Here is a 12,242-nt window from a genome sequence, read left to right on the forward strand (position 1 = left end):
ATCATAAGGATCGTTCCATGTCAGATTCTTTCTTCAGCAGCACAGGCTACAGCTAAAACTTTACACTGTATCACAGAGAGAACTGCCATCTTCAGATATATACGGTATTTTCCTTGAAAGTCACTTATATTCTATTCTGTATATGTTCTTATACCATGCTCATCAACATAGTACGAGCACCTTCCAATTATCTATTAAACTAATATCTGGCATATGTTATTTGTACTCTTATCCTCTCCCCAGGGGGAGAAGTGTGCGCAGTGAAGTGTCTTGTTTTGATAGGATTGTGTGTTTGTTTTGGGGGAGGGGATTTGAGGGGGGTTATTTTTTATAATATGCATGTTGCTATGTTAGAGAAGGCAAGGTTGAAGAAGTGAGTCTTGCACTTGGACGTGGTGAGGCGTGTAAAGGAGCAAGTTAAGCTATGAGCGAGTAGGTGTAGTACCTGGCAGAGCTATAAATCCCTTGTACTGAAGATTGTTTTGTTGGTCCAAACCTCCCACCACTACCTTCCTGCCACAGAATCCAACCCTGTGAAATAGACAATTAGCAATAAAAAGTCACAAAAATGATGTTATCAAACATCTTTCGATCTTACATGAACTTGCTCCATCACAAACTTCAGCACATCCAAGTGCAAGACACACTTCTTCAACCTTGTTTTCTCTAACATAGCAACATGCATATTAAAAGAAAAATATATGGTCCATAACACAGACCCCCAAACAAACAAAGCCCTATCAAAACAAGACACTTCACAGCATATACTTCTCCCCCGGGGAGAAGATAAAAGCAGAATTAATGCATGCCAGATGTTAGTTTAATGCATGACTGAAAGGTACTCGTACTATATTGATGAGCACAGTATAAGAACATGTATTAAATAATTTAAAGTCAAACTTCTGTCTGAAAGTGCTTTACCTAATAGTGCTACAAGTAACATCCATGATTATTGTAACTAAAAGACTACATGGGACAAAAATTGCCCCTATTTTTCCAGTTTGTGAAGGGACATCACTTTTGTATATTGTCAATTTCACCATTTCCCCTGTACAGTCAGTTGTCTCTCACCATGTGGATCCTTCACGCAGCAACACAGAATGAAAAAAAAAGTTCTTACAAATGAGACAATATATTTTGATCCTAAAAAGTGGAAGGCAGATTCAGAGAAGGTTTAATTGCTGGAACTACCTATTATAAATGTTTAAGTATTAATTTTTTGAGTTTAAGTTATTTCTTTAGGTGTAAAGTATTCTACCAGCCATTATCTATTTGATCAGTGACTTATCAGACAAAAAAGTTTTGTTTCAGGGAAATTTTCATAAACCTTTTTCTTACTGTTGACTTTGAACACTATCAATGTCCTAAATTATTATTTGTCATTTAAAAATTAAAATAATTTTTTAAAAAGATTCAACATAAAACACAAAAGGTAAAAAATAAAATAACCTTCTCACTCATTTTTATTTTAAGAAGTGCTTTGAATTTTTTAAAAAAGAGGGTTGATTATGTTAAACAACATGCTTTATAATTTTCAGACTAAATGTACATAAGCAGTGAACATACATACCACATTAGTGAAAAATTCAGTGCCATAACTGTGTATATATTAAACGTAATACACAAAGGCTCCAATCTTACGATCATCTGTGTGTTACTTTAAGCATAAGACACAAGGTGAGGGAGGTGCTTTTATTGGACCCAACTTGTGTTGGTGAACGAGACAAGCTTTTGAACTACACATAGCTCAATGGGACTTATACATAAATTATATGTGTTTCAAAAATCAGGTCAAAGTCAATCCTCCACACTATGAATGTAATCACCTCCAGAATGTTATCTTATATTGATACTATTTGAATTAATTATTAAACTTGCTCAAAAATAGGCTGACAAAGATAGATAGATCCTTGGGTGAGGACTACTAGCACCCCTAGGTTAGAAAAATAAAAAACAAACAAACTCAAAGAATTAAGTATCTTTTACTAATCTGTGGGGACAGCCAAAACCCACAGTAACTATCAAGCAAACCACTCAGAAGTAAAGAAGGTGAATGATCACCAGCTGAATCATCTGATGAAGGCATCTTTTTACATTGTATGAGTAAGTATATTATGTAATATCTTTAGTTTTCATTACACTGAAGGATAATAACTATCCCAGTAGCTCCAAAAAGCAAGGCATTACTTTGTTTACCTCAGATATTACCTGTGACACAAGACAATTATTGTTTATTTATAGCTATTTCAATTATATAACCAAGTACAAATAAAGATAGCGATAGTGTCTGCACTTGCAGAGTTTCTAATCAACAAAATACTGAGATAATTACTACACAGCTATGCTGATATTCTATACAGAAAGCCAAATGTTACCTATATACATAGAGCTGAATGATCATTATAGCTAACATGTTCTTAATTATGTAAGTTGTTGGTGGAGTCACTATTCAACATTTAATTTGTGCTTTATATGCTCTCTCTCTCTATAACTCAATATAGGATTTTTTAAAAAGGAACAATATAGAAACAGTATGAAAAAGGTAAACAAAAAATAAATGCAACCATAACGGGCAAGTTTTTCAAGTTAAATTTGAAGAAATCAGAGAAAAAACACAGGTATCCATTCCAGATTCTGACAGGGAATGGTTGAAGTAAGCAAAGGATGGCGATTTCTTTGCCAATTCATGGAATGACAAGGTATCATTAGCACTGGTCTATGGCAGGGGATATACTGCAGGCAAGCTGTGGAGGTATCAGTATTTTTCTTTTTTATGATATGTACCTCAGTTTACTTGATTAATATTATTCTAACTACATGGATTTGATTTTAAAAGGGGCTTTTAAAAAGAACAAGAAGGAAACTAATCAATTACTAAAGATAAAATATGGGGGGAGGAAATATTTCAAGGGTCATTAAGAGAACAGTTGGCTTCTTGATTGGGATGCACCTATCTGCCTGCCTCTACATAGGTTAACAAGTTTATATTTTTCCAAGGCTGGGGCCTAAGATCAAAGGACACTAAACTGTTAAAAAAAAAAAAAAAAAAAAAAAAAAAAAACCTGCCTCGGGAGGATGGGGACATGTGAGTGATCAGCAGCTGCTGAGGGGGAGACCCTGCAGGAGAGACACTGAGGGATAGCCTACACTGAAAAGGTTTTGCCAGCAAAGCCCATTAATGGAGATACAGTTCATACTGGAAAACAGCGCTATTTTGTATAACTAATAGGGCTGTCAAGCGATTAAAAAAATTAACTGTGCAATTAATTGCACTGTTAATCTATAATACATATTTAAATAAATGGTATTCTATTTAAATATTTTGGATGTTTTCTACATTTTCAAATATACTGAATTTATTTACAACACAGAATACAAAGTATACAGTGCTCACTTTATATTTATTTTTGATTACAAGTATTTGCACGGTAAAAAACAAAAGAAATAGTATTTTTCAATTCACCTCATACAAGTACTGTAGTGCAATCTCTTTATCATGAGAGTTGAACTTACAAATGTCAAATTATGTACAAAACCCCCCCTGCATTCAAAAATAAAACAATGTAAAATTTTAGAGCCTGCAAGTCCACTCAGTCCTACTTCTTGTTCAGCCAATTGCTCAGACAAACAAATTTGTTTATATTTGCAGGAGATAATGCTGCCCGCTTCTTGTTTACAATGTCGCCTGAAAGCAAGAAAAGGCATTCTCTTGGCACCGTTGTCGCAAGATATTTAGGTGCCAGATGCGCTAAAGATTCACATGTCCTTTCATGTTTCAACCACCATGCCAGGGGACATGGGTCCATGCTGATGACGGGTTCTGCTTGATAACGATCCAAAGCAGTGTGGACCCAAGCATGTTCATTTTCATCATCTGAGTCAGATGCCACCATCAGAAGGTTGATTTTCTTTTTTGGTGGTTCTGGTTCCGTAATTTCCGCATCAGAGTGTTGCTCTTTTAAGACTTCTGAAAGCATGCTCTATCCCTCATCCCTCTCAGATTTTGGAAGGCACTTCAGATTCTTAAACCTTGGGTCGAGTGCCATAGCTATCTTTAGAAATCTCACATTGGTACCTTCTTTGCCTTTTGTCAAATCTGCAGTGAAAGTGTTCTTAAAATGAGCAATGTGCTGGGTCATCATCCGAGACTGTTATAACAGGAAATATATGGCAAAAAGTGGGTAAAACAGAGCAGGGGACATACAATTCTGCCCCAAGGAGTTCAGTCAGAAATTGAATTAACGCTTATTTTTTGAATGGGCATCATCAGCATGGAAGTATGTCCTCTGGAATGGTGGTTGAAGCATGAAGGGGCATACGAATGTTCAGCGTATCTGGCACGTAAGTAACTTGCAATGCCGGCTACAAAAGTGCCATGTAAATGCCTTTTCTCACTTTCAGGTGACATGGTAAATAAGAAGTGGGCAGCATTATCTCCCTTAAGTGTATACAAACTTATTTGTCTTAGCAATTGGCTGAACAAGAAGTAGGACTGAGTAGACTTGTAGGCTCTGAAGTTTTACATTGTTTTGTTTTTGAGTGCAGTCATGTAACAAATAAAAAAAATCTACATTTGTAAGCTGCACTTTCACGATAAAGAGACTGCACTACAGTACTTGTATGAGGTGAACTGAAAAATACTATCTTTTTTATCATTTTTACAGTGCAAATATTTGTAAGCAAAAACAATATACACTTTGATTTCACTTACTACACAGAATATAATACGTATGAAAATGTAGACAAACATCCAAAACATTTAATAAAGTTCAATTGGTATTCTATTATTTAACAGTGCAATTAAAACTGCGATTAATTGCAATTACTTTTTTTAATCGCGATTAATTTTTTGAGTTAATCGCATGAGTTAAGTGCAATTAATAGCCCTAATTTAATTAAAATTTTGCCTTTCCAAGTTGATCTTTTTCATATTAATTCTTTATTTTGTCTCATATTCATTTCATATTCCATGAAATGTAAATATCATTTGTGACAAAGGTAAATTACAAGAAAGGTGGAATTGATAAAATTGAAAAGCCTTTGAAAAACTAACCACCACCACCCTACTAAGACCCAGGGCTAGCTGAATTAAAAATGAACACGGAGATTTCTCAGTTGTTCCCATGGTCAATAAATTCGGCACTGTATTCAATACAAAATGTGCACATTTTTGTGAATGGTGAAAAGTGATATGAGTTGGCCAGTAGAAAAAGATTTAGGAAACTATCTGAGCACAAAATGAAATAAAACCACAAGGATACATTACTGCTTTGTTAAAATTCGAGATGTGAACATGGGATTAGCCTTTCTAACTAGATTTATCCAATAGCCACCCCTAGTTTTTGCTCTATTCCTATAGCTGCAACAAATTAGTTTTGTTTAAACTAAAACTGGCAAATTAGGCTCAAAGTTGATTTTACAACTTATTTTAATTTTTTTTTTAAGTTTTAAAAACTACCAGCAATTTGGTGTAAAAGTCTCCTGCGACCTGTTGAGTGCCCTCAGCCCGTTCAGTTTCAAGTCAAAGGAGCTGTGTGTAGTGATCACCACCTTCTCAGGCACTGCTCAGCAGCTCAGAGGATCAGGGTCACAGTGAATAAAACTTGACAGATCTGAGCCTATTAAACCTGAAATTAGATTTCAGATGTCAATTTTTAAGATAAAACTTAAATGCTGAGTAAAAGAATACTGTGTGAGACGTGTAGCAACCCAGGCAATCTCTAGGCAATATGGAGCTCTTAATAAGGAAATTCTGTCAGATGTTTACAGAGGATGGAAAGTGCAGTGGTACAGACTTAAATATTCTCAAATATTCTTTGGCAACATAGCTTCAGTGGCATTCCAGCTCCAAATGGAAAATGCTGCTCATAGGGGGAGGAGGAGAATTAATCAGGGAAAATGGAAATCAGCAGGAAAGTTGTGCGTTGATTACCCTAAATCATCTAACTTAGCCAGATGCTTCCCAAATTACTGCCTTGGGAATGGAAGGGAAACATTTTGGCATACATGCTTAGATGAGATTAGAGGCATAAGGGAGAAGTCCTGTACTGCTGCTCGCTCAAAGATAAAGACAAATAAAATTGTATTAAGAAAATTCACTCCTATATTCAAAGCACATCAGCAGTCTTTCAAGGAGCAAACAACTATAAAGTCATTTTATCTTTTTAAAAGAAATGCCAGAAACTGAACTCTAGTAGCTACTAACCTGTTAACACCAATTCAGGTAGGTATTGAAAGCTGAACTTGCAGGGTACTTGGCACCTAGCAGGACCATGTCTCAAACAAATACTGATTTCCTCTGACAAAAAGAGGATTTAAAGTTTCATATTAAAGGAGGCCAGGCAGTCATACATCCACTGTTAAAAATGGATTACTTTCATGCCCTGATCCTGCAAACATTTAAGCACATTCTTAATTTTAAGCCAATGAGTAGTATTTCTCACATTACTATTTTCTCCCTGAAATTGTTCCCATACATACCAGACAGGTTTGAGAATTTAACTGCACTCTCTTCATTTGCATGGGTTAGGCCATACTGCATGAACCCTGTAAGATACACTACTAATGGAATAAACTGTGTACTGTGTCAACCAGAACTTAAGTGTTTTATAATAAATGAACCCCAAATCTGGAATATTTGGAGATAAACCTACAGGAAGACACCTCTCTCTCCCCCCTAAAGGACTTTCAACCTTAGAAACAGTTTTTGACCTATCCCATTAGAGATATTTTATGGTCAATCGTACTTTTATTCTGCATCACAATTTGTCTATGTATTTGCTTTATACTTTGATGTTTAAAAAAAAAGATTAGAAAAAACAGGACCCATTAATACCCTACTCATTACCAAGGTGTCACAACATAATTCATATTTCACTATTGGTATTGTGCCAAACATTACAGTAGGTGCTATGGAAACAGCAGAAAAGACAATTTATATAACAATTTACAAATGTGAAATCCTCTGTGATGGTTGTGACACACTGTACCTCAAAATAACACCTGTACCTAAATTACCTCTAAGCTGTACGGCTGCACAGCTGCCTATTAAGCCCCATGGAGGGGCTCAGGGTTGCAGCGGGGAGAGATGCCTCTCCCACAGCGCGGACCTCCACGGCAGGGAGAGGCGCCCCTCCACGGTGGCCCCAGCACGGACCTGCCCAAGACTTGCTGCAGCTGGGGGAGAGGAGCCCCTCCCTCGGTCCAGCCCCACTGGAGCTGCCACGGCCGGTGGGAGGTGCCTCTCCCCAGCCCCGAGCTGCTGCAGCGAGAGAGGGCCGTAGGGGGTCCTCTCTCCACACCACAGCCCTGGGGCAGTCTGTACCCCACACCCCTCATCCCTGGCCCCCTTCTGCACACCAATCCTCTCATTCCTGGCCCCACCCCAGAGCCTTCACCCTTAGCCGGAGCTCTCACCCCCTGCACCCAATCCTCTGCCCCAGCTCTGAGCCCCCTCCTGAACCCCAAATCCCTCATCCCCAGCCCCACCCCAGAGCCTGCATCTCCAGACAGAGCTCGCATCCCCCCCAGCATCCCAGCCCTCTGCCCCAGCCCTGAGCCCCCTCCCACACTGCGAATCCCTCAGCCCACCCACCTCCCACATGAATTTTGTTATGTGCACCAATATGAAGGTGATATGTCACACATCACCTCCATATTGGTGCACATAACAAAATTCATTCCGCACATGGATGTAAAAAATTAGAAGGAACACTGCCCTGTACTCCCATATTCGCCACTTGTATATCGTTATGATATTTTGTACAAAGTATGCCTTGTGAGATATCATTTGAAACGTCATTATTTGCTGAAACTCATTGTCCTGTTTAAATGTGTGCATCAATGTATAGCAAGTGATGACATTTTGCTATATGTCTTGTTACTGAAACATGTTGTAAGTCTGGGAAATGCCCACAGACTAATCTCTCAAAAAAAATGAAGGGCCTATAAACAAAAGACGTGCATGTCATCCCCAGAGAGGGCTCAAGCCTCAGGTAGACAAAAAGGTGTGAGCAAGCAATTTGCAATTCACCTGAGACACACTACAGACTGCACGGCACCCCAGTTGGGTGGAGAGTTATGCCTGAAAGCAAGAAGAGTATAAATAGGGGACAGTGACATCATCACTTCACCTGCCTCTCCTCCCCCATCTTTACGCAAGAAAGATCAGGAAGACAAAGAAACTCCTTTGAGGCTATGGGAGGGGCTGGGTCCTGACTAGAACGCATTCTAGTTAGCAAGAACTGCTGCTGAAGTGCTGGGTGAAAGAAATTCTTTTTTGCTTTTAGAATTATTAGCATGGTAAAGTTTAGGAATTAGCTTGCAATTTTATATTTTGTTTCCTTTTGTAGCTAATTCTGATCTTCTATGCCAGTACCACTTATTCACTTAAAATCTGTTTTATGTTTAATCTAAACCAGCGTATTTTTGGCTGAAGTGTTTGGGGAATCTACTCAGGTTAACAAACGGTGATGCATAATCAAGTTCTTTGCAAACTGACGGACTTTATGAGGTTGTACTGTTCAGTAAGTAACTGAAGAGTGCCAGACGGTACATTTCTGGGGTGCAACGCTGGGACCAGTGATATGTGTTGCCCTATGTGTAATTCAAGAATGGCTGGGCATAGCACTCTGGTGTATGTCTGGGAGTGGCTTGCATGCTAGAGGCTGGGGTGAACAGCAGGGAGTCAACTCACACAGCCAAAGAGGGTATAGTGCACACCCAGGGGGATATCACAATGGTGTAATTGTTCATGAATTGGATCTTTGTAACGTTTTGATAAAGATTCCTGGCTAATAAGTAATTGCTGTATGTGACTTCTCTACTTATAATAATGAATAAATTCACAGGTTCCACTTTCACTCTCCCTATTCACCTGTACAACAGACCTAAGATGTAGTAAATACTAGTAAATGTTATTCTTTATAACTAAATGTGGATAATACCAATCACAAGTATTAAAATAAGTACAATTCATAAATTGACTAAACCCATAAAACAAGCAGCACAAATGACCAACTATTAATTGTAGGGTATAAAGTATCAGAGGAGTAGCCGTGTTAGTCTGTATCCACAAAAGCAATGAGGAGTCCAGTGTCACCTTAAAGACTAACCGATTTATTTGGGCATAAGCTTTCGTGGGTTAATAAATCGGTTAGTTTTTAAGATGCCACTGGACTCCTCGTTGTTTTTGTAGGGTATAAACTTTGTGCTCTTTAATAAAGTCATTACTGATCGGAAAACTGATGAATTTGCTGTGATCGAAACAGGTAATTTTAAAGCAGCTACACAAAACAGAAAAAAAAAAGTTTAATACATATTTTAGAAAGTATGCTAAAGAAAATCCCTGAGAGTAACTGGTTACCCTCCAAGCTAAGTAGATAAATAATGTCTACTACCGACACATTTTCAACTCCATATTCTTATAGGCCTAGGAGATAAAGAATTCAACTCTTTGACCATTAAAAATAGTATAGCCTCGAAGTGATGCAAGTCATGCATGTTTGGTAACAGGGAATAAGGGAAAGCACACAGTATGTAATGTTTTTAATCACGATCAACAAAACATACATGTTGCAATGACAGGTCTGCATGTGGGGCAGGAGTTCATGGAGAAGACAGGTAAAGGAATAAAGGAAGGAAAATTTACAATGCACTCTGAACAGATTTTGAACAAAGCCTGATTTCCAAGTCAGACAACTTCTTAATTATTATTTTCAGCAAAATTGTTGCTACATTCTGGATTTTAATCAGCTGTAAGTGCACAGGAAGGGCAGATCCAGAATACTCTTCAGACTATGAGGTTTGTAATGAAGAGCAATAAAAAGGGGTAAAGCTTAGATCCTTTGTTGGCAATCTTTTTCCATTACCTGTAAGCTACAATACAACATGAGTTTGTAAAACAAGCTATGGAAAGGCAGAAGAGAAAAACTGAAATGTCTATAAATGGTAACTTTTGTGTTTCTCACGTAAAACTAGTCTTTATATGAGACTAAGTGTATTTTATTGACAAAGACCCAGATTTAAAATATATTTGGGCATTGCTGTGATCAGCTTTGCTACACCTAACTGGCTCAGGAGACCCAATCCCATTAATTTACAGTGAGATTTAGGCTCTCACATGCCTATTTCACTTTTGAAAATGAGACTTAGGGTATGTCAACACTGCAATTAAAAACCCACAGCTCGCCCATGTCAGCTGACTCTGGTTCACAGGTATTGGGCTAAGGAGCTGTTGAACCATGGTGTACACTGCAATTAAACAGCCTTTTAGCCTGAGTCTAGAGAGCCCGAGTCAGCTGACACAGGCCAGCTATAGCTTTTTAACGGTAGACATACCCTTAGGCTCCTAAGTCAGTTAGGTGTTGCAATGCCTATATACATTTAAGAATCTGGACCTAAGTCAAAAAGCAAATATGAAATGATTATTTGAAAACAAACAATCTAACAAATATTTAGTAGACTCCTAATCTAATCAAACATGGCATCATGACACATGAAAAGATATATGCACACACGTTTTACCAATTTTAACTTCACGTTATATATAACCTTGTAAAACATCTCTTGGGAGAACCATGTATCGTTTTGTTTCTTTAAAAAAAAAACCCAACTCCTTTCTGAAAAACATTCATTACAAAGTTACTTTATTAACTTACAAGTTAGGAGGAGAATTAACTATCATCTTACACACCTATAAAATACTGGTGCTATGCAACCTGCACATCAAGACCCTGTTTTTCCTTTATTTTTAAATTCATGCTCAATTTCATTCAGTCCGATTGAAGATGAGGGGTTGGTGAGGACTGCATGGGAGAAAGCCACAGTAAGCTGCCACAAAAACAAGCACCCTATTCCATACTGCATTTGGAAATGAACAATTAACTCTGGAGGGAGCTCACTTGAACCGTTATGTGCCGAAGAGCGTGTCAAGGGACGCCCAAGTCTTCAAAAGGGTTTCTGTCCTTTAAAGAGATTTACACAAATCAACTCTTGGTCAGAACAGTAGAAAGACTTGCATCCAACTTATTAAACTCATTTGCAGTAAGATACTTAATTTTTGGAACAGAGACTTCTAGAAAATATGGTGAGTGGGAGAGGAAATCATGATAAGCTACTATACTAAAACAACTGGAAACACAGAGATGGTGTAGTGTCCTGGGGCTAGCATTTTAAAATATGCTTTTTTGGTTTTTACTAGGGTACCACTAAGCTTCATGTTTTAATAAACATTCCCTTAGAACCTCTACAAATATTTCGATTTAAAATTGTCTCTCTTTCTGAACATACTGTACCTTACTGCTTACTAGCTTGGTTGATAAGTTTGGTTTCCCTGACCACCAACAGAAGCATTTTCTCTTCATCATAAAAGAATGGGTCTATTCACATATATAGTTTTGCTTAAAGTTTCCAGGTTAAAAATGGGACCTGAAATTGTATGGTTGATTACAAAAATACAAACAATGGAAGAGGGGGAAAACAATAAACAACCTCTTATTAGTCAATTTCTCTTCTATCAGAAGGGGCACATCTGCCAACCATCTTCCTGTGGGTTGAGTCTCCTTGACTGAGGCAGCTAAAGCTTTGCATCGGAGTGAACCTAGCCAGTAGATAACCGATCCACCTACTTCCCTCCAGAAGCTTATGACAGCATTAGTAAACTTCAAGAATATCTCAACTAAGCCTCATATGTAACTGAGCTATAACCCATGGAAACTGAATAAAAATTGTGTTACTGCATCTGTGTTTCTTAGGCAAATACCCAGCAATATTACTACATATCCCCATCCCAAAAACTGTTTTGGAAGAATGTCATAAATATAAAGGGAAGGGTAAACCCCTTTAAAATCCCTCCTGGCCAGAGGAAAAATCCTCTCACCTGTAAAGGGTTAAGAAGCTAAAGGTAACCTCACTGGCACCTGACCAAAATGACCAATAAGGGACAAGATACTTTCAAAAGCTGGGAGGAGGGAGAGAAACAAAGGGTCTGTGTCTGTTTGTATGCTGCTTTTGCCAGGGACAGAACAGGAATGGAGTCTTAGAACTTTTAGTAAGTAATCTAGCTAGGTATGTGTTAGATTATGATTTCTTTAAATGGCTGAGAAAAGAACTGTGCTGAATAGAATGACTATTCCTGTCTGTGTGTCTTTTTTGTAACTTAAGGTTTTGCCTAGAGGGATTCTCTATGTTTTGAATCTAATTACCCTGTAAGGTAGCTACCATCCTGATTTTACAGAGGTGAT

The 12,242-nt window shown here is 37.9% G+C and overlaps 1 protein-coding gene across 5 annotated transcripts in view; it reads right to left on the reverse strand.

Moving 5' to 3' along the window:
- HIVEP1 (HIVEP zinc finger 1) overlaps positions 1 to 12,242 on the reverse strand; it is a 181,496-nt gene that overhangs the window by 80,590 nt on the left and 88,664 nt on the right. The window lies entirely within an intron of this gene.

The sequence above is a fragment of the Natator depressus genome, chromosome 2, assembly GCF_965152275.1.
Source record: "Natator depressus isolate rNatDep1 chromosome 2, rNatDep2.hap1, whole genome shotgun sequence".
Lineage (NCBI taxonomy): Eukaryota > Metazoa > Chordata > Testudines > Cheloniidae > Natator > Natator depressus.